General features: G+C 42.2%; 1 protein-coding gene and 1 pseudogene across 3 annotated transcripts in view; both read right to left on the minus strand.

Annotated features, from left to right (window-relative positions):
- The window catches only part of HS6ST2 (heparan sulfate 6-O-sulfotransferase 2), a 393484-nt gene that overhangs the window by 202056 nt on the left and 167529 nt on the right, over positions 1-23899 (minus strand). The gene's annotated exons all lie outside the window — the stretch shown is intronic.
- LOC139438141 (STE20/SPS1-related proline-alanine-rich protein kinase pseudogene) overlaps positions 18722-23899 on the minus strand; it is a 93245-nt pseudogene continuing 88067 nt past the window's right edge.

Consider the following 23899-nt stretch of genomic DNA (forward strand, 5'->3'; position numbering starts at 1 on the left):
GCCCTCCTGTATCCCCTTCATCCTGGCTGAAAATATCTCTGCTCTCAAGCCACGATGGCTACCATGTGCCAGGCACTTCGTATGCATTGTGTCCCTGAAACCTCATACCATTCCATGAACTAGGCACTATTATTATTTCTCTAGCTTGAGCTAGCTGAACAGATTTGAGGAAACTGAGTTAGGTTCACTGATGTGTCCAAGGTAACATAAAAAAGAAGTACTGCAGGCAGGTTTAAGGCCTGGAGTTGTAAGACCTCGAACAGGTCATTTCACTTTGCTGAGGCTCAGTGTCTCCATCTGTCGCATGAGGGAAGTAAGAGTTTCTACCAAATGGGTGTGTACTTTGAGGATGAAATGAGATAATGCATGCTGAGATGTAGCTTGGTGCCTGCACAAAGAGAGCCCACAACATTGAGTCCTTTCCTTTCATTGCTGACGTAGGCTTCATCTGGGTGGGCCACCAGTCGCAGACTTCTGGTCCCAAGATGATTGGAAAATCAGATGCAGATTCAGGCTGACCAGGGGGAGCAGAGCCTTGAGCCTCTCTTTCAGTAGCTTAGGTGGCCAAAGCAAGGCTTGTTGAGTTCCCTTTCTGCCCCCCAGGTGTTATTATCCACATTATGCCTATAATCATGCCTATCACTGCACCATCTAGGAGAGACAGCATCCAGTGGGAATTTCTAGTAGGGACTGTGGCTATAAACATTAGCAAGCACACTGGATCTAGATGGGCTTTGGACCATATACAGCTATAAGTTTTCTCACAGACTGTTTCACCACAAGATCCATGAGCGAGAAAGGAAGGGACTGTTGTCCAGTTGGCTCAGAGTTCCAAGTCTCTTCAGGAGGTCAGGGTTGGATCTTAAGGTGAAAAAGCATAGAGAATGATCCAGTTTGTTTGAAACTTAAAAGGTAAGGTAGAAATAGAAGAATTCACATGCGTTAAGTGAAATAATCAAGATATGTCCAAGTAATAGAAATAAAAAGGTGGGGGTGACTAGCTCTCCCTTGGGGAGAATAAAAGAGCGCTTCATAGAGAAGACAGTTGAGCTGGGTCTTGATGAAGGTAGGCAGATGGTGACAGGAGGGGGATGGCTTTTCAGGCAAAGAAAACTATAAGCACAAAAACACCGAAGTGCACTAAGGAGAACTGTACTTTCAAGAATGGTGAGAGTAGTGAGAGTTTAAGGGAGGAGTAGATGATCAAGGATTAGATGAAGAAGGGCCTTGGATGTCATACTAAGGAACAGAACACTTATCCCGTAATTCCAAACAGTGTTCTGTGGAAAGGTATCATTAGGTCCTAAATGTAAAAATATGAGTGTGTGTGTGTGTGGGGGGGGGTGACTGTGATTAAATCCATTTGGGATGCGGAATTAAACAAAATTTAAAAGATTTTTGACTGAAGGACTTCTCAGAACATTTAATATGCATTTTTAAAAGTTTATTGTGATAACATAAATATTACATAAAACTTGCCATTTTAAACATTTTAAGTATACAATTCAGCAGCATTAATAACATTACCCATGTACTGCTAATATCACCAACACACTTTACAAAAAATTAGTATGCCTTCTTGAATCTCCAAGAGGAGAAAAGTATATTATGCAGGTTTTCTCAAAGTTACCTGTCAACAGTCCTGTGTTTCACGGAGCATCCTGTAAATCTGGATTGCAATGGAATATACATTGGGAAACATAAGTGAGAGCCATTGAATGGGTTAAATAGGATCTTGAAAGATTCCCTTTGTCAGAATTCTGGAAGACAGACTGATGGGGTGAGGCAGAGCAAGAGAGGCACATTAGAAAGGTCTTGCAAAATTCTACACAAAAGATGCTCAAATAAAGAAGGACCACAGGCATGGAAAGGACAGAGGTTATCATTGAGAAATATTCACAAAGTAGAACCTATAAAACTTGAAGGACTGATTTCGATGAGTGAGTGAGGGAAAAGATATTCCCAAGTTCCTGACTTGGTAGATCATGTGGAGGGCAATGTCACTAAAGAAGCATGATAAGGAGTGTTGAGTTTGAAGTATGTGTGGGATATGCCAAATGAAGATGTTCAGTGGGCAACTGGATGACTGGGTCTGAAGGTCAAGCGAGAAGTCAAAGCTGCAGAGGGAAATTTGGGAGCTGTCAGCATCTAAAATGGTCTATCAATGGGAATGGATGAGATAACCCATTTCAGGAAAGACAGGGATCAGCATTAGTTCTGAAGGCTATGAAGAGAGGTTGCACAAGGGCTGAAAAGCGTCAATTGGGTTTGACAATTTGGTCATCAATGACCTGGGGGAGGGCAGTTTTATTGGAGATGATGGGATAGAAGACAGCATCGGGCCAAAGGAGAACAGGAGGTGAGAAGATGGAAAGGGCAAATCTAAGTTTCATTTAGAAGAAATAATCAGAAGCAACAGATGTTTATCCTAAAAAGATGACACATAATGTAAAAGCGGGATAAGAGGTATTCTGTGTTTCCCCAGAAAGGGTTGACTTCAGTACCACATCAGATAGGCCCAGGTTTTTTTCCAGGTTGTGTGACTTTGGATAAATCATGTCAACAATCTGAGCTTCAGTTCCCAAACCCACAAAAAGGAGATGGTAATCACAGGTACTTCATGGGGTACTGTGAGTATTAAAGTGTTTACTAAGGTAACATACAGGTGAAAGTACCTACCCTAGTTCTTGGCACATAGTAGGTGCTCCATAAGAGTTCAATCTCACATCCTAATTTACAGAAATAATGAGAAAATGCTTGTAGTGCTTTGCAAATGCAAAATCTTGACACAGATGTGTAGGATGGGTGGGGAGAATGTCTGTAAATCACTTTGGAAATCTTCTCTTTGTCAGGAAACTGAAACCTGTGCAAACACGAGTTGTCCTTTCTCCCTAAAGTCCCAGACCTTGCTTGCTAAAGTCATTCCCCACCTTCTGAAACAGCCAGAACATTCCCCTTCATCTCCACCCCCACACCCCCAAACTGGATCCTGCAGTCCCTGGAAGAGCAAAGTCCCTCAACAATGGCTTTGGATGCATATCCAGCCCCTGGAGAGAATTCCCAGGGAGACAAAGAGCTGGGGAATTTCAGTCTGGCACTGCTGCTCTCCAGGAACCACTCACTCAGGCCCCAATAGCTTTGCCTTTGGAAATTCTCTCCAGTAAGGCTCGCCATGGAGTCCAAAGGCCCATATAATTGCGAAGATGCCTGAGAATGGCACCTTGAACAGAAGGAGACAGCTTCTTTGTGTAGGGCCTTCTAAAAGCTTCCCCTCCACAGACTTTCTCAGGCCAGGAGAGTCACAGAATAATGGTGGCAAGAAATGCCTTTGAAGATATACCTTAACAAGGAAAGCAATGGTTGCCAGAAACCGTCTTCTGGAAACCTAGAAATTCTAGTTTGAAACCCAATCAGGAAAAGGAGGCCATCCAATCGGCCCATCTCATGTGCCGAAGCAATCTGGCATGTGCATTCTGAGCATTTAGGCCACCATATAGGCTTCTCACTTTTGTCACAATAAAGACTGAGCCGCTATCTCTACGTTGGAAGAGGATGAGTGAGCAGAGCAGGAAAATGACCCCCAGTTCAACATGCCACTCTAAGCCAGTGGTTCGCCACCTTGGCTATATATTCAACTCACCTGGGGAAGTTTTAAAAATTCAAATGCTCAAACCCACACCTGGGACCAAATGAGTCAGAGTCTTAGTGGCTGGGGCCTAAGCCACTGTATTTCTGAAAAATTCCCCCAGGTGTTTTGAATGTGCAGCCAGGGTTGAGAACAGGGCTCAAAGATGGGTAAAGCCATCAAGCACAGTGCCTATCCCACAATGACTGTGGAATCAATCAATGGCAGCACCCTGCTCCTGTCCCTCAGCAGACACCAACCACACCACTGAAAGAAACCACATCAGGTTGGACTGGCAACACATCAACAACCAGAAAAATCCCACAGGCCATCAAACAAGGTCCTAAGGAAATGAACAGATAATATTTGAAATCTTTACATAGTAGACTCAACCTGCCACCAGGCACCAGACATCCCCTTGAGAAGGCTCTCTGGTATCGGTCCTCCTCCTCCTGCTCTGCCCCCTCTGGCTCAGTTCAGAGACGAGAACAGCTTTGTCCACAGCTACGGACCCACGAACCCCTCCAGATTGCGGGCCCCGGTTGTAAAAGTCATGGCAAATACACTTGTGGGCGTTCTCTGAGCCTTTCAAAGTTTGATGTAAGCCTTCTCAGTCAGTTACACTTTTCAATTTAAAAGATGCGTTTGAGTCTTTGTCCACGTAATTGAGCTGAAAGAGGATTAAATGTTCTATCCAAGTCAAGTGTGACTGCACAGCTCTCTACATAACTAACTCCCAGGAAGCCCTCGCATGGCGACTCCATCACACAAGACTTCAGGCTGATGTCAAAGCCCCAAGTATGGACCTTGGAAGTGTTCAGGTGACAGAAATGTGGAGAGCTGAAGCATGAAATTGCTTTGAAATGATGAAGCAAAGAGGCGTTTTTCTTCCCAATCAAATCTCCTTTGGCAATCCAGACGGCCAGTTTACCCAATGCCCTTGAAATCGAATCTCAAGCACAGTTTTTCATACCTTGGACTCCTGTTCAGTGAGTCACCCTAGAAATCAGCCTATATACCTTGCAATTGCTCACAAAGGGACACATGAACATCAGTGGACAGTAGGAAGATGGCTTCTAACATGACTGCTGAATGGGAATGAAGCATAAGAGCATGTTTTGCCAGCTACAAAATGCTAACAATGGCAACACCATGATGGAGAGCAGAATTTGGGCTGCCCCCCAATGCCAGAGGTAGACTGGGCACCGCCCGCCCCTCCCCAGAGATAAACCATTCCCAAAGTGTGCAGACAGGTGGAATAGTGAATTTGTTTGCATCCTCGCAATTACTGTGGAATTATGGAATGATAATATTACTTAGTCAATTTAAGCCCAACTGAGGAAGCACGATAGAGTTCTGGTTGGCACAAAAGAAAAGGCCCTGTGCAGGGAGTCAGAAGATCTGGGTTCCATTCCTGAATCTGCCTCTAACAGGCTGTATGAAGTTGAGATATTCAGAGTAGTGAGGTAGCAAGTTCAGTGATTACAGTGTCACTTATGAGCTGTGTGACCACAGAGAAGTCACTTAACCTCTCTTGCCTCAAGTTCCTCATCTGTAAAATAAGGCTCATAAGAGTTTCTTCCTCATAGGGTTGTTCAGAGATGAGTTAAAACATATTAAATACTTAGAACAGTAACTGCCATATAGACATTGCTTTCTAAGTTTTAGCTATATATGAGCAGTAAAATAAAGAATGTACTACTACATGACCCCTAAGCTCCCTTCCAGCTCATTGGCTGTGTTAGGTTTATCTGACATCTAGGACCTCTGTCAGATATTGAAGTGGAAGGAGCAGCTTGTGCTAGGGAAGTCCAGGGTCAGCCTGCTTGTTTTGCCAGTAAAATCCTGGATATGCGGCTTAATTGGAGAATGAATCATTCTGGTTAACCAAGTTTTCCAGATTAGAAAAGTTTAACATGCTTTTAATTTGCTCCACTCCCTGCTGTCCTGCCATCCTCACAGCTGATACTTGTCATTCTCTTCTTCCTTATCTCCCTGCTGTCTTTTTTATTTCTAGTACTTTCTTGTTCCCTTTGTTCTCCCTTCTTGGACTCATGCATTGCCTGTTTGGACTTTCCCTCCCTCCAGCTTTACCCCTCCTAATTTCTACTCACCTTCAGGTCTCAGATTAAACTTCCCAGGCTAAGTCAGCAGTCCCTGATATATATTCTCATAGTACTTGGCTATTATAGTTCTATAGTACTTAGCATCATTGGAATTAAGTCCACGAAAAAAGTATTTGCTGACTGAATTGATGACCTGCATTTCATTACCTACTTATTCATTTATTCATTCATTCATCCCTTTAGTCTTTCAAGGCATTCATCTCCTTTTGGTCATGAAACTAACTATAGGGTGTCTGGAATAATCCTTAAAGTCTCAGTATTAAGCTCCTTTTGATGACATTTGCAGAAGAATGGGTCTTTGCCACCAAAAAATGAATAAAGAAAATAAATACACATCTATAAAAACAGTACTCTCCTGAATACCTGAAAGTGTGGCAGACAATAATTCAACTTTAAAATGTATATTGATTTTTTACAAAAACCATTTGTGAAATGATTATAAAACACAGCCTCTACAAAGAAAACCTTATAAGATATGTCAAAGTTCAAAGTCATGGAACGGGGACTATCATTTCTAATTATCTAGCATTTTGGCAATATATTCTTGGAACCACCCCAGGAAAAATGTTTTAAGTAGACCATGGCTTATTTTGACAGAACCTTTCATTTTTTACCAACATGTTAAGTACTTTGTACACAGTCCACTCCACTTTTAACTACTGAATAAATATTTGTTTAGCTGAATTAAAGGCTTCCTGTCCATCTGGCATGGTTCTCAACCATCCCCTTCATAATTTCAATCACAATGTCAACTTCCTAGAAATATGTGTTTATTGATGAGGTTTTAATAAAAGGTATTTAGATTCTTCAAAGATGGTTTGGAACTGCCATCCAGTTTTCAAAAATAGCATTTTCTTTTTCAGGTACCAAAATAATATTTCCCAGGAAGCGGATGTGGCTCAAGTGATAGGGCTTCCACCTAACATATAGGAGGATTTGGGTTTGATCCTGGAGCCTCCTGGTGAAAAAAAAAAGAGGAAACATGCCCCCATGGTGAGCCAGTGCCCATGCAAGTGAATCACATAGCAAGATGATGATGCAACAAAGAGAGACAAAGGGGAGAGTCAAGGTGAAGCGCAGCAGAGACCAGGAACTGAAGTGGTGCAATTGACAGGGAACCTCTCTCCACATCAGAGGTCCCCAGGATCGAATCCTGGTGAATGATAGAGGAGAAAAACGAGAAGAGACAAAAAGAGAAATAGATACAGAAGATCACACAGCAAATGGACACAGACAGCAAAAAAAAAAAAAAAAAAAAGCAGGGCAGGGGAGGGGAAGGGGGAAATAAATAAATCCCTTTTTTTTTTTCCACAGGAAAAGACTATTTCCTTGCTTTTTGGACTGTTTCCCTGAAATGTAAGAAACTAGAAATAGTTTTAGGATTGAGTAAGCAAGAAAGTTTTGCTTTTCCTTCCTTTAAATGGGCCGAAAGAGGAGACAATGAATGAAGTGCACAGCTCTGTGCTTGAAGTTTGTCATGTCAAACGAGGTTTAAAAATTCTATTTTTTTTTCCTGGAAAGTTACAATTTCCTACATGATTCAGCTAAAAAATTATGTTGTAGACGAGACACTGATATTAAAAGAATTATTGCCTGCTTGTGAAAGAAAAAGAACCAGGCTATGGGGCCCTTTCGATCTCACAAGGGCGTAACCTGATTTAGGCTTTGCAAAACCCTGGAAGAACACAAGGATGGGAACAACTGGGCACTGATCTTCATGGTGAAGCACCTACCCCAGGGGAAAGAGTGGAGTTTATGTGCAAATACAGCTTGAAACAGAAAGCTCTCATTTCCCCTCTTTTGCTATGGAATCAGTTCTCTTCTAGGGGTATCTTTATTTGGGGTAATAGAAATGAAGCAAGGGAGCAGCAAGTAGGAATGGGAGGAACCTGGAAGTCCTCAGATCTGGCAAAAAAAGGTTAGGAGTCAAAAGTGGGGTTGGGAGCTATTTACTAAGCTAGGCTTCTGAAATGGCAGTGCACACCAAAATCATCTGCAGAGATGTTTTTTGTTTTGTTTTGTCTTTTTGTACCAGCTTTATTGAGATATAATTCACATACCATGCAATTCATCCATTTAAAGTGTACAATTCAATCCTCTTAGTATATTCACAGGAGAGCTGTGCAACCATCACCATCATCGATTTAAGAACATTTTTTATCTATAATCCCTCAACCCCCCCAGCTCTAGGCAATCACTAATCTATTTTATATTTCTACAGATTTGCTTATTCAGGACATTTCATATAAATGGAGTCATACAGTATGTGATAGTTTTGTGATTGGCTTCTTCCACTTGGCATAATGTTTTCAAGGTTTATCTATGAAGTAGCATGCATCAATACTTCATTCCTTTTTTTATGGCTGAAGAGTAGTCCATCGTGTGGATATATGACATTTTGTTTAACCAATCCATTCATCAGATGAAGGACATTTGAGCTGTTTCTACTTTTTGGCTATTGTGAATAAAGCTTGCTATAACCAGTCACCCAAGTTTTTGGGTGGACATATATTTTCATTTCTCTTGGGTATATACCCACGTGTGGAATTGTAACTCTATATTTAACTTTTTAAGGAATGCCAGGCTGTCTTCCAAAGTGGCTATACCATTTTACATTGCCACCAGCAGTGTATGAGAGCAATGTGGGGAAACTTTAGGAAAATGATGATGTTAATAGCCTACCCCAGAAGGTTTTGAATCCAAGTCTTAGGAGATCGTGTCTTGCCATGTGTTTTAAAGGTTCACACGCTGAGTTATCATCTAGGGACTCAAAATCATATCCAAAACAACTCCAGGGGATTCCCTTGGAATGTTTCCTAGAGCAGGTTGCAAGTGCCCAAATCAACTATTTCTGTATGCCAGGCCCTATGCTAGATGCTTGGGTTTATGACAAGAATGAGGCATAGGCCCTGTCTTCAATAGGAAGAGAGGAAGGCGAGAGAGCGAGTGAGCGAGAGAGAGCAATATAAAGAGACTTTCTCTCCATAATACTACCAATCTTTTCTTCATAATAGTACCAGTCTTTTTCTTTTATCTTCACTGGCCTGCTAAGAAGTTGGCCAGAAATTTATATTTGTTGGAAGAAAGTATCAACCTAAATACTTATATAAGAACATTTGACTTGACCTCTAAGTTTGGTCCTCTTACAGTCTCTGATATATGGTACTCTAAGAATGACATACAGATGTCAAATCAAGTATAATTAGAGCTTGGATGAAACAGTTTGATGTTTTACAATTAAACATTTCTCAGGGCAAGAAATTAAAGTAGCTATGCTCCCGATAACATGCCAAGGAAAGAGCCTGAGAGAAAACTAACAAAAAGCAATTTAAATCTGACTTTGTTCATGTTAAGTAAATCCTTTTGGAATTTCAGCTACTTAATTATAATCCTGGAATTGTGTTTGATTTATTCTTGACAAGACCATATGCGCCCATGTTGCCAGATTCTAGTAAAATAGATATTCCGTGCCATGTTTCAACACTCTGCCATTTGTAAAATTAGCAATTTCAAGGAAGCAAAAGGCTACTTGCTGTTTTGCTGGATCAGCACCTCATTTTATCTGCTTGCATATGCTGTGAGTAGAATTAAAGAATGCACAATTTTGTCTCTAGATAAATAAATGTGAATGCAAAATAGATGCAAAGCTGTGTCTTGAGACATGGAGTTCATTTGAATCTCAGACTGGCTCTCATATCCAAAACGTCATGCTTGGGCTTGGGTGAAGGTTTCCTTCTGCTCTGGAAATGAGCTTTAAGAACAAAAAACCTTGTCCACCAACATGGAAGATAGCATCAATTTTCTCTCATCTAAAGGATCATGTCAGTTACGTGACTACCATTACTTAAACTTCTCAAAATCATTTATATTTTTGTGGTGCTTCAGAAATTTTGAAACACATTTATATCCATCTTCTCATTTATTCCTTACAATCATCCAGCAATGCATAATGAGAAAAGATGATTTTTCACTGGATCAATGCTGAAGTTATAATTAAATGACTTGCCCACAGTCCCATGGCCCAGAGATGGCAGAGTTGGACTTGACCTCAGATCTTCTGAAGCACAGCTCAAGGTCTTTTCCATTACCCCAACATATCAGGGGCAGGTTTAGAATTGATACCCTGTGGCATGTGCACCGGGCCCTGTCCTGAAAGCACACTTCCAGAGCAGAGTTCCAGTTTGACATTTCCAAAAAACCTGCAGGCAGTGCAATTCATAGAGGGACAAAGGGAAAGGTAAGTAAATTGGGAGAAATAGAAATCTGTCTTCATCTGGTTCCCCTTCCCTCCTGAGCCTGGACCACCCCTACCCTCCACTTCACTGAGACTGGGAAGGAAAGGGATGATGATGATGCATTTCTGCAGGTGTCTCAAAGTCACTCCTTACATTCTTCTAATCCCTCATGTACTGCACTACTGGGGTCTAAAGTAATGGAAACCTCCTGGTGGGAGAGGCCCATGTCATCCCACAGATAGCCAGGGCTGCTTAGGCAGACCTGGCTGGCTGCCCAGGGGCCACGGCCACTCCCTAATCCATTCCCTACAGCCAGATACATGCTCAAGGCCCTTCTTCAGAAGAAGCTGTCATCCTCTGGTCAAGGAAACCAGTGCATTTCCTCTCTCGCTGGACTTCCAGAGTCCAGTGGTACAGTTCAGAGCAAGGCCCTTGAAGTCAAAGGGACTTAGAATCAAGTCTAAAATCTGTGACTTCCTCGCTGTGTGAGCTTGACCAGCTTAACCTCTGAGCCTTAGTGTCCTCATCCATAACATGGGACTAATAGTACCCACCTCAAAGGATCCATGCGAGGACGGCATGATAAAATATGAGTAAAATTCTTAGCATGGTGCCTGGCCCAGAGCACTTTTACTTGACTGCTGGCAGATAGTAGTCCAACCAAATTCCCAAGTCATAATAATTATTGAACATGTTTAGGGAGAAGGGAGGGGGAAGCAAGATGGCTTGGGTCAAGTGTGAAGAACAGTTCTGAGAATCCTTTCCAAGTTTCCCCTCTGCTAGACAGACATTGCCTGCCTATGGACCAGCAAATCACACTTCGACTTGTTCTCCTTATGAAAGCTCATTAAGTACAAGTATTTCCTATCCCACCTACTGAACTCCTCCTGCCACCTGGATACCATTTTCGCCCTTTAATTCCTGCTCTCTTTGAGGGCACCATGACTTGGTCTGGCCTAGGTTTCCCTTTAAGTACCTACCCTATATTTTAAATAAAAGAGGTAATGTCCAGGCCCTGATTGTGTTTAAAGTGTCAGTTGCATGCAGACTGGTATATTTAATGAGAGTCTTTTCTGAAGAACTCTCATCTCTACCTCCAGTGCCAATCACACACACAAAATGCAATGCTTAGGTTTGAAGTAAACAATGGTCCATTCAAAAATAGGCCTTAACTGAGACATCTTCTGAAGCAACCAGCCAGCTGGTCACTATTAAAGTCAATAGCCCTTCCATGGCAAAGAGGAGCACTGGGTCCTGACAACTACCCTTTGACCATTCCCTTTTCACCTAATAAACACCTCATGGCAGATGCAGCTCCCAACCCATAGTGTCAGACAATAGGGCTGGAAAGGTCCCAGAAGGGATGAGGGATGCTTTGGAGTCAATGGCCTCCTGTTTTGTCAGGGAGGAGGTGATTCTGGGTCTCACATTCTCCTTATATTTTTCAGCCTACCTGAAAGACCTAAGAGCTTAAAGTAAACCCACAGTGCTAAAATCATGGAAAGGAAAGGAAAATTTAAGGCAGCAGTGAAGCAGTGGATTTACAAACCCACTGCATTATGTTCTTTGGGGTAGGAAACTTCAGTACTCCCTGAGTAGCCACCTGCTTGACCCAAATGAATGGATTCTGGGAATGGATACGCTGAAGAGTGTATTGGACTGGATCCAAAGGAACCAAAGTAACTCCAAGCCCCGGAAGTTTGTGGGCCACAAATGTTAAATAGTCACAAAGATTCAATTTGTCTGTCAGGTCCTATCTCCTTGATTACAGTGGGTATTTGGTGGATGAAGAGAGCTACTGAATTGATGGGGGGAAAGCCTTTTAGGTTCAAAGCAAAGTCATAGGGATAGAAGCTGTAATATTAGACCCCTCATGTTTTCCAAGTTGGATGAAAGCTGAAGCCTTCAGATGGCCTAACAGCAGAATGATTACCTTACCACCCTGTAAAAAGTACTTGCCAGAACACCATCACTATGCGAATTCTCAGTTCTTTCCCCTGTCAGAAACTTGACAAGGAAAATGGAATTCCATTTAATCGCTAACTGTACAAAAGTATAGAAGTCGCTTTTAAAGACCTTGAGTGAAAATGGGGCTTGGGGCCTAATGCTTTCTCTCCAGTGATGTTGACCAAGCATTTTTAAGTCCATGTATATGTATGCATGCACATCCACACCCATGTATGTGCATTAGGAGAAGGAAAGGATGGGGAAGAAGAGGTAAGTTCTCATTCGTTCCCCTGAAAGGAGCTGATCCCAGTATAGAATTCTCCTTGGCCATTTCAAGGGAAGGCTAAAAAAGGCAGACAATGTCAAGTAGGGAGGGGATGTCCCATTCACAAGGGGAGGGCTGATTTTCCCATCAGTCCACTGTCTATTTTTCCAATGTTGGATACTCCCAGGTGCATGCAAGCAAGGACAGGAAAGGGGTGCCTACTGCATACTGCAGAACAGAACCTCAAAATGATGACCACAGAAGCTGTGACAGTTTGAAATTCTTTTATGAATCCCCAACATATAAAGATTATGTTTTCAAACTACTCCACTGCTGTGGGTGTGAGATGCTTTTGATTGAGCTACATCAGGAGTGAGGCATGAGTCAGAGTGAATCTCCGCCCTCTTTCTAGGTCTGATTAAACGGGGACAAAGAAAGAGACACACGTAGATAAAGGAAGCCGCCATATTTGTTCCTGCAATGTGAGAGTAAGGACTCCAGTTTTGCCCACAGCTGAGCTGCAAGGAGAGAAGCCCCCAGAGGCTTAAAGCGCTGAGCCCAGGGAGATACGAGCCATATGGCTGAGAGCTTGCAGCTGAACTCGGGAAGAAAGCAGAGCAGCTGATAGTGATAGAGGAGGCCTGAAAAGAGAAAAGCCTTATGCCTGGTTGCCCATGGCTGAGCTCCGGGAAACGGTAGATTCTGGAGGGGAAGGCAGAGTTTGGTGGCCATCTTATCCGTGTAGCAGACTGTTGGATCAACAGAAAAAGTATTTCTGATGGTGCTTTGATTTGGTCATTTCACGAGCTTGGGACCTTAACCTTTTCCCCAAATGAATTTCCCATTATAGAAGTCAACCCATTTCTGGTACTTTGTATCTGCAACCCTTTGGCAAACTAAAACAGGAGTCTAGGACTTTGACAACTTAAAAAGGAACTTAGATAATACATGGTGTTAATAATAAAATGGTTTATGAAAAAAGCACACCAAATATAAGCTATGGACTATAGTTAGCAGATGACGTTCTCTCATAATTTGTAACAAATGTTCCATGACAATGCAAGATACTGGTGGTGGTGGTATTTATGGGAGTTCTGTACATTGTGCATGATTGTTTCGTAATTTCACAACTTTTCTAAAGAAAAATTATTTTTAAAAAGCACTAATACAATGAAAATCTCCTTTGCAGAAATAGTATGCACAAAAGCATTTTTCTAGCATGTCCCCAATTATATTTCTTGGTATGATTTGTCTTTTTTGTGTGTGAACAAACAAGATATATAAAAAAAAGGAACTCAGAAATTGATATTCTCATCCAATACCCTTCAGTCCATTCTACAGATCATGAAATTGAGGTCCAGAGGGGACAGGGACATGGAGTCACTCCACAGAAGAGCCAGCATTGCCCAGGGATTGCTCACTGCACCACATGCTCTCTTTGTAGTTAATGATTTTGAGCTTTTTGCTTTTCTTTATATTTTTTTAAGGTGCAATAGTTTGTGCAGAACTGATTCAGGCTTCATAGCACACTGATGTATTCTAGCATTGTGCCCTATATTTTATTAAATGTATCCCCTGTAGCACGTCAAAACAAATAGTTATTTTTAAAAAAGAAATTTAAAAAGGTTCAGGAAACCACTATGGAATACATCTTTTGAGTTAGCATTATAAAACATTGATTCTGCTTAAATAAAATCAATTTACAAGACAAGCGTTTGACTGTAGGCTGATATCAAGTCCAAAGTGCACAAGCCTCAAAATCTGCTAATAGAGTTGCCACCATTCAGCCACAGTGTCCCAAGCACCAAAGTCCCCAAACCCTCACAGCACCTATTTGAGGATTTTCTAATTCTCTATTTATTTCTTTTCTCCCCAAGTTGACTATGATCTCCTCAAGAGCCAGCGTTTTCTCATCTTTCTCTCTCCCCAGAGCTTAGTCAGGGGTCTAAGTCAGAGTAAGGACAAAGAAAGAGTTTGTTAAATGAGTTATTAGAACAGCATTTGTCTTCTTTACCAAGTTCTTGCAAGCCAGCATTCCCTCAGGCACTGGATTATGAACAATTAATGTCTTCAAACCTAACTATCTTTGACTCTTGCTAGTGGCCTATCAGAAGAGCAAGGTACCATCTAGGTTCATTCCTGTGAAGAATGAACTGGAGCCAAGGGCAATTAATTAGAGGTGAGTTTCTAGGCCTTGGAAGTCCCTTCAGAGAAACTGGTGATTAGAATTTGCGAGAATTACAGTGTTTCTAGAAATGCATAGCTGTGTGAAAATATCTACTAAGTAGACACTAGCTGGACAACTGAAGTGCTACAGAGTAGGACAGCTGTCATCCCACATAAACCCTAAACCACAATACATGGGTTGCTCGATTTCATCCCAAATATCTTCCATACCAATATCCCTCTAACACTGTGCCCTCTTTCACCCCTGAATCTACTTCTGTCACTGACCCATTTTGTGACCTTGGGTCTGCCACATTAACCTCTAGGAGCCTTCACTTTCTTCATCTGTAATGTGGTCGTAATACCACTCTCAACCACATAAGATTGTGGGGAAGATGAAATGATATCCTGCCTGGAGCAATCTCAAAGCCCTCGATAAGGCACAACTATTATTCTGCTTCTCTTTTAAATACCTCACAGGACATACTGTCCTCCTTACCCACTAGCAGAGGCTGAACTGAAAGGGTACAGTAAAGATGATGGTGAGGCAGGGGTGGTGGGAAGGACTAGTTCCCATGACTCCAGAACACAACCAGTGCTCCCACCATCTCCTGTGCTCCCACCATCTCCTCACAGGCCTGCCTTCACCCTGTGGCCCACCTCGGAATGCCCGAGAACTCTATCACACCATCGTCCAAAATTATGGACTCCGGATCACATCACTAGAAGCATCCAACACCATGAAACTGGCTGGTTTCCAACGTAAGTATTGTTCACGGGAGCTTGACTCATGCCTCTTGGAGAAATTAACCCACAGGAAGAACTGTCTGTAGTTAAACTCCTATTTTCATGCTCAGCCCTATTTACACCTTACTAACTCTACTTCCCTTCTATTGGACTGGATTCAAGTTATATTCTTTGATGAGTTTCACGAAAATTGAATATTGATTATGAGATAAAATATGGAAAGAAATACTAACTTATTTTTCCCTCTGTGTAATAACACACTTTTATTTTCCTTTTACCTTCATAGGCATCTTTGAAAAACCATTGTATAAACAACAGAATGGAAAGGAATTACATTAAACGGTATGCAAATTTAATGCATAGACTCTAGAACAACCTAACAATTATGACAAGGCAATTAGAAAAACCTTTTTTTCCTTAGTAATATATATTTGCTTTTTAAAGTACATTAAAGAATTGTCAGGAAGCTGATTTGGCTCACCTGACAGAGCGTCCGCCTACCACATGGAGGTCCAGGGTTCAAACCCAGGGCTTCCTGACCCATGTAGAGCTGGCCCATGTGCAGTGCTGATGCGCACAAGGAGTGCTGTGCCACGCAGGGGTGTTCCCCGCGTAGGGGAGCCCCACACACAAGGAGTGCACCCGTAAGGAGAGCTGCCTTGCGTGACAAAAGTACAGCCTGCCCAGGAGTGGCACTGCACACACAGAGAACTGATGCAGCAAGATGATGCAACAAAAAGAGACACAGATTCCCAGTGCTGCTGACAAGAGTAGAAGGGGACACAGAAGAACACACAGCAAATGGACTCATAGAGCAGACAACTGGGGGGGGGGGGGAGGGGAGAGAAATAAATAAAATAAATCTTAAAAAAAAAAGACATGTCATACCTAGGGTTAGTTGGAAGAAGTGATGGTACTATCCCAGAGTCTACCCTCCTGAAAGTTTAGATGCCAGTTTTGAAAATCCTACAGTTCCATAATAAATAGTCAAGCAGAGAGCTACTTGGGTTGAAAAGTATTTATCCTTGAAGCTTAGCAGTCTTTTACCATTTAATCATTGCACAAAATCCTTTATTATTATTTTCACTCCATCTTGGTATTCTGCAGAATTTCAAGTAAAACTCAGATTCTGGCATTTTCAAGTTTATCACCTTAGAAGAATGAATTCTGACATTCATGAAGAAGCCAAATTAGAGATGAGTGAGTACAAGTTAGCAATCTAACAGAATGGCAACATTTTACATTCTAGATATTCCAACAAAGCAAATTTACACATGCCACAAAATGTAGAGAAAGTTTAGATCTAAGTTTAGAGTAAAGCAGCCTCACGCACATTCTATTTTACATTTTAAAAAAATTTTTTTTATTATAGAAGTTATGAGCTTACGAAACAGTCAAGCATAACATGCCATACATCGCCCCTCCACCAACAACTTACATTGTTGTGGGATATTTACTACAGGTTATGAAAGAACATCACCAAAATTCTACCGCTAGCTATGGTCCATAGCTTACATTTGGTATATTTTTTACATACACCTCCCTATTATTAACGCCATGTACTAGTATTGAACATTTGTTATAGTTCATGAGAGAACACTCTCATATTTGTACTGTTAACCACAGTTCATCATCCACTACATGGTTCACTGTGTTATACAGTCCCATGCCTTGTACAATCCATACAAAGTGCACACTCACTAGCTCTCGCTTTCATCACAGAGTTGTGCAGTCATCACACCTCAGTAAACTTTTGAATGTTTTTCTTAGTCCAAAAGGAAAAAATCCCATAATCCCATATTATTGACCCTTAGCATTAATAAGCCTTCTTTTACCTTGATGCAAGAATATGACAATATTTTTGTTAACTAAAGTCATGAGTTACATTAATTGTATTTTTCCCATGCATCACCATATTCTTACCACCTTGTAACAGAGATGTACATTTGTTTTAGTTCATAGAAGAAGAGTCTTGCAGTTCTACAATTAACCATAATCCTCATCTACCTCCAGGTTCACTGTGTTATTCAGTCCCTAGACTATTCAATTATTACTTAATAATTCAGTTATTTCAACTGACATTTATGTCTCTATACTACCCTTTCCAGCCACAATCTTATTCATAAACCATCTGTGTTATCCATACTCACTATAATGTGTTACCATCAACTCTATCCATTTCCACACTTTTACAGTCAAGGTAATCAAAAATTCTGTGTACATTAAGCATCAGTACTCCTTCACCATCTTCCTTCTATGTCCTAGTAACCTATAATCTGGGTTTTAACTCCATGTGTTGGTTATTCGTATTTAGTTCATATTAGTGAGACCATGCAATATTTGTCATTTTGTGTCTGGCTTATTTCCCCCAGCATAATATTCCTTCCAGGTACATTCTTAATATGAAAGTCTGCAAGGTACCTCCCACTCCCATGAGACAGATTGTGGATTGGTTTTTAGGCAAACAAACTAAAAGAATATGCATCCTAGTTCCTAATTTCGTCATTTCAAAAATTAACAGTTAAAAAACTTTAAAGATATACCTGAAACATTTTTGTTTAAATAACAAGAGTTTAAACTGCCAGAAGCATATAATCAATATTTTTTTCTTATAGGTGAAGTATGTAATCATAAATATATGAAAAATAAAATTCACAGTCAGTTTTTTTTTTAAAGATTTATTTTATTTCTTTTTCTTCCCCCCCCCCCCCCCCAATCGGTTCTCTTGTGTCCATTCGCTGTGTGTTCTTCTCTGTCCGCTTGCATTCTTGGCAGCACTGGGAATCTGTGTTTCTTTTTTGCTGCATCCTCTTGCTGTGTCAGCTCTCCGTGTGTGCAGCGCCACTCCTGGGTGGGCTGTGCTTTTTTTCTCACGAGATGGCTCTCCTTGCAGGGTACATTCCTTGTGCATGGGGCACCTCTATGCGGGGGACACCCCTGAGTGGCATGGCACTCCTGGCACATGGGCAGCACTGTGCGTGGGCCAACTCACCACATGGGCCAGGAGGCCCTGGGTTCGAACTCTGAACCTCCTATATGGTAGGTGGATGCTCTATCAGTTGAGCCACATCCACTTCCCTCACAGTTTTAAAACTAGAATTCAAGTTTGGCTAATAAATTTTAATTTTAAAGTAAATCAATTTCTAAATACGACATAAAAGAGGCAGTACTCTCAGAGGTACAACTAAAGTATTATAACAGAAAGACCAACAATGGAAGAAGAAATAAGCTTCTGACAGGAAATTCCTCTCGTTGCCAATAAACAAGACCACCTGAGTGTACTTCAGATTCTTTTCACTGAAGGGATATTCAAATTGATTGCCAAGAATATTAAGTAGCTTATGGAAAACTTAGCAACAGTTGTATAGCTCTGGCATCTGCTTGTTCTCATATTGTGAATTGCTAGGGAATAAAGCAGAACTCGGAATGTTGCAAATTTTAAAAAATTCTTTTTTAATCCCATTTTCATCTAAGCCTGCCTCTTTACAGTCTTCTGATTTCGCTGGGAACTAGGAATGAGGGGGTGGGAGGGTGTGGGTAGGGTGCTGGAGGAGGAGGGGAGTGGGGTGAGATGGAGCATAAGAGATCAGGGTGACTTCAAGGGCGTACATCAGCTGACACTCAAGTGAGCAAACCGGATCAGCTTCACTTAGTCAGGGGTCTCCGGCTCATCACAGCCAGAAGCCAACTTAAAGGTCAATGTTTTTAATGCTTTGGGATCATCTACAATCTTCTGTAAATTAACAGCCGCTATCACTACACATTGTGACCAATGTGTAGTGCAAGCTAGCAGATAAGAGCTCCTGAGCAATGTCATCTGCTGTATCTCTTCCTGGAGTAAACTTGAATTGTATGTCATTAAGTTCCCTTCTGGAATTTCTTAATCTTAAAATGAGGTTCACAGCACAAGAAGCTTCTCTATAGTCTTCATGAGCTCTGGGTTGGCCCTGAGCTTCCTGCACAAAAAGGGATGGTATTTGTTCAGATGTACTGCTGGCATTCACTGCAATCTCTGGATTTTCTTCTTCTGCACTTCCTGAATTTTCTTGAGAAAAAGTTGCTTTCCCTTCTTCACTTTTTTCATCTATCTTGCCATCACTACACTTCACGTCACCATCTTTGGATTTATGAAGATGGCCGCTTGACCTGGGAACTCTTCTTCTCTTTTTGGCCCTTTGGAGCTATGTCTGGTGTCCTTGTAAGCAACTTCCCAATCAGGTACTCTCTGTTCTTGGCTTTCTGGAAGAATTTGCATTTTTCAAGTTTTGCTGCTGTGGGCCCATTGGAAGGATCTTTCTGAAGGCACAGTGAAAGTAGTTTTCTAAAAGACTTGCCATACTTTTTTATCATCTCCTCATCCTCTACTCCTGCGGCTGTATCAATAAAGTGGGTGGATCACTTTGCAAAGTCAGCATTAACACTTTCATAGGAGGATATTTGTGACACAGCACTACTCCTGTGGCTAATTCAATGCCTGTTATTCCAAAATGCCACATGTCAGCCTTGAAGCCATAGCCTTTTACCTGTTCCACCACTTCAGGGGCCATTCAACATGGGGTGCCAACAAAAGCTTTCCTTACATTATTCCAGGTGGCATCATCCCTTGTTGCTAAGAATGCACTTACCCCCAGATCTGCTATTTGTACTGAACCATCCTCACCGAGAAGAATATTAGCAGCTTTCAAATCTCTGTGGATCTGACCATCCCTGGGTAGGGAGCCTAAGCCTTCCAAAGCCTCTTTAAGAACTGTTGCTATTATTGCTTCTTCCGGAACTCTGTTCTTGTGTTCCCCTCAGTTGACGATGTCTTTTATGATATCCAACGTTGAACCTCTACTCAGTAATTTCATAACCAGCCAAAGTTCATCGTTTACCACAAAAGAGGTACAATAGGTCACTACACTGGGGTGGCTGCACTGATTCATGGCTTGAATTTCTTTTACTAGCTCATCCAGACTGGCATTTTTCCAGGTTGATCCACTTTATTGCTACACGTTCTTGCCTGGGTTGGCACAGAGCAGCCAGAACTACGGCAATAGCTCCACTGCATCTAGTCCATTCCTGAAGTGGGAGCAAGCTAGCACTTCTCCCTTGATGCACACACTCTGTGGTCTCTCAACTGCCTTCCCAGCAAGCTCAGTGTTGCTTAATGATTCCAGAAATATTAACATTTTTTATTTGAAAAGTGGACTTGGCAGGATTGTCCTCTGATGGATCACACAGAGAATTTCCCACAGCCCAGACCCCCAGGTGAACAGGATTTCAGTGCCAGGTAGCTGATATCTGTTTCCTTCTACCCTTTGCTGAAATGGGAAAAGAGCTAGCTACGGCCTTCTCACAGGTCCCTTGCATGCTGTGGATCTCCATTCTCCCAAAAGACTTCTGCCGCCTGCACTTGAGTGTGTAGCATTTGGTAAGCTCATAGGCTGGCATTCAGAAGGCAAATATTAAAAGTGTGCATGTTCAAAGGAAGTTTTCTAGGATGCTCTGTGGAGCCATTTTGGCAAGTGAGGAATCCCACTAGCATTTTATTTTAATCAATACCTAAGGGATCCAATTAAACATGTGGCTTTTGATTTTTATTGATAACAAAAAAAAAGGTACAACAGATAAAGACAGGATTAAATGATTTTGCTCTCCAGAGTAAATATTAGTGCTAAGCTGTAAGGTGAATGGTGGAGCTTTTATAGAGGCTTAAGGAATTTACAGGTTTTAATTGCTACCTGTTTTAAATGAATACAATTAAACATTGTAATACAAAATGCACATAACCTGCAAGTAGAGGAATTAACACTTCAATGGGAATGTGTGTGAAGTGGTGGTGATGATGAGCCAAGCCATACGTGGTACTAGAGAAAATCATCAGACTGATGATACTTTGATCTAATGGTAAACTAACCAAGCAAGAAGACGAAAGCCAAACTTTGGAGAAACAAAGGTAATGACAGTCATTTACGTTGTCAGCTTATTGTTTGCGCCTCAAAACCATGCAACCCAATGATGACCACATATCTCAATAGGCTTGTGCCATGCTAACTTTGTTGTCAGTTGTCTTTGATTCAAAGGGAAACCAGATGCATCTTTCCTCTGCTTGCACAGTTGGTGATCTGCTCGTGCAGCATGGCCACCTGCCTTCCTTCAAATTTCAGAGATGAGGGGCAACTATAAAGTAGCAACACTTTCTTGGGAAAACAAACCTCCACTCCATAACAGACTTTGAGGTTTCCAAACCAAGGGAGACCAGTAGTTCCCCTATAAGAAGACTTGTTGCTAAAACTTCTGGGGGATTGGGAAGCTCATTACATATTCCACAGGACAGTGATAACAGGTGAAAACATCCTCTGATGCTCAAGTGAGTGGAGGGGGCGGGGTGGGGTATATGACTGCACATTCACCTCTGCACCTTGTGTTCTGCACACAAGAAAACTAAGCCAAGCCATTGTGATTCTCCAGTCTCGGAGACACAAGAAGAGGGACATCAGAGCTACTGTACAATGACCAGAATTGGCCAGGTCAGGGAGGGGAGATCAACCTGGAGGAAGGACGCTCAGACTCTCTCCTTTCGCCTTAGCCTTAGCCATCACACTAAGTTTGCAGTATTCTAGAGGATGAGGCCTTGCGCATGACCTTCACCTCCCTGCCACCACTCCTCACTTCCTTAGGAAGGTCATTAGCTGTCTTGGGCACAGCAGCTGCTTTATTGCAGCCATGAGAAGGAATCTTGGTGAAAAGGCACAGTTAGAGGAAGTCAAGTGAGACCCGTGAAACGGTTCTAACGTCAGCCCTGCCCAGTCAGGGATGCTCTGTCCAGTTTCTTCTAAGGCCCGGGTTGCCTCTATTTGGCTGGTTAAGCTGTCAGCTTCTCTTCTTAGTCCTCCCTTCACTGAGCCCTTACAAGCTACAACTTCCTCTCGTAAATTTTCCTATTTTCCCAGGCAACAGTCCCCTTCTAAATTCCTGCTTCCCAAATGTCCTACTCTAACTCTGGTAAAAAACAGTCACCCAGGCCTCTAGCTATGCCACATCTGCAAGCTATTTCCTAATGGACAGTCTTCCAAGAGAAGTGCCCTACAGAAGTTCACATTCATGGAGCGCAGAGTATGGGATACACACTAAGGTAGATCTGCCTTAGAATTCCAAGGTCTGCTGACCAGCCATGGGCCTTAGGTGAGTGACATACTGAGCCTCACCTTCCCCATTTGTAACAGGCATGTCAAAACAGTAATCTCCCTCAGAGAACTGACAGAGGCATTAAATGAGATAACGTTCATAAACATTTTGCACAATGCCCGGCACATAGAAAGTACTCAAAAGAAAAAGATAGATTTCATTAATAAATAGACATGACTATAACACTACTGCTTCCCTGTACAAAAAGCATATGAGCAGAGGGCTCTCACCGGCCGAGTGCATAACTGCCATGGTAGGACATAAAACTCTGGGCCATCATTTTTATTATTAAATAAAAACTGCAGTGTTGATTTTTCATATGAAAATCAATGGTGAGCTAAAGGAACTGGCATTTTTTACACTTTTGAGCCCATGCCTGTTAAAGAAGTGTGACTCCAGTAAATAAACTTAGCAAAAGGACAGTTGACATATGGTTTTCTTTCACAGGCTTCTTCCCTGAGTTCTGGAGGCTGTGGGAATTACCAACATGTCAGCTCATTGACAGTACCAAGTGTCCCCCATGTCGGCCATGTCCATTCCCACCACCCATTGCTTAGGACTCTCCACTAAGCAGGCCTATGGATGACTGGACACCATCTACCATCGGGCCAAAAAGAAACAAATGCACAAGAGACTGGAAGCCCTTGAGCTCTCTTTGGACCTAGCCTAGGAGAAAGGGGCCGAGGCCCACAAGACTTTATACTGCATGGTGTCAACAGCTCTAGCCATACCCCCTGCTCTTCTCCTGCTGAACCCACTCCTGAAGCCAACTTTTTTGTTGTTCCACTGGTGTGGAAGTTTGCATATTCAAATTAAATCCTTTTCAAAGCAGGTCGACAGGGTAGTCAGATTTGTATCCTGAATCCAAACTTCATCAAAATGGAAGTTTACCACTTTAGAGTGTACAAGAAAAATTCTGGTATATGTTGCTAGGGATATCTTTCATGGCCCACAGGTGTTGTGTACCTCCCACGGGACAATAATAAAAGGAAGGGAGGGCAGAGGGCACAATGGGCAGGGCCTGGTCTTACAGAGGATGTTCAGACAGAAACCTCAGGGTGCAAGATAAGGCTCTTTAGTGGCTTGCGAATTAGGCGAGCCTGGAGTACCAGTTCTATTCATGTATGGCCACCTTTGGCCTTTATGAGTCTTTGTCAGCTTAGCCTGCTACTTGTAAACAAAAGCAAAGGCCACAACATGGGAAAATTAAATATGAAAAAGTACATCACCGCTTAACATCCATCCCGTAAGTGTGAAAGCTGAAAATGCAGGAAGTGAGAAGAGGGGGAAAGTCAGAGGTTCTGAGATCTTTCCAGCATGTTCTGACCCCACAGCTCCCCTCCAGCCTCCCTGCCTCCCTCCTCCCTGCTAGTGGCTCACTGACAGAGAGGCCCAGATGGGTGTCTCTGCTTACCTCAGCTAAGCCCCCACCTTCTCCCCAGGAGGCCAGGCTTCCTGACCTCATCCATGGCCACCTCGCTATCCCCAAGTATACCTCATCCCTATTGAAAAGGTGCTTCATTAAGGCCACAGACTAGGCAGGGGAGAAAGTGAGGAGCAGAACTCCAGAATCTCTAGCCCCTTAACTAGAAACATGCCAATCCTGCCCCACCCCCAC

Source organism: Dasypus novemcinctus, chromosome X, assembly GCF_030445035.2.
Source record: "Dasypus novemcinctus isolate mDasNov1 chromosome X, mDasNov1.1.hap2, whole genome shotgun sequence".
Taxonomy (NCBI): domain Eukaryota; kingdom Metazoa; phylum Chordata; class Mammalia; order Cingulata; family Dasypodidae; genus Dasypus; species Dasypus novemcinctus.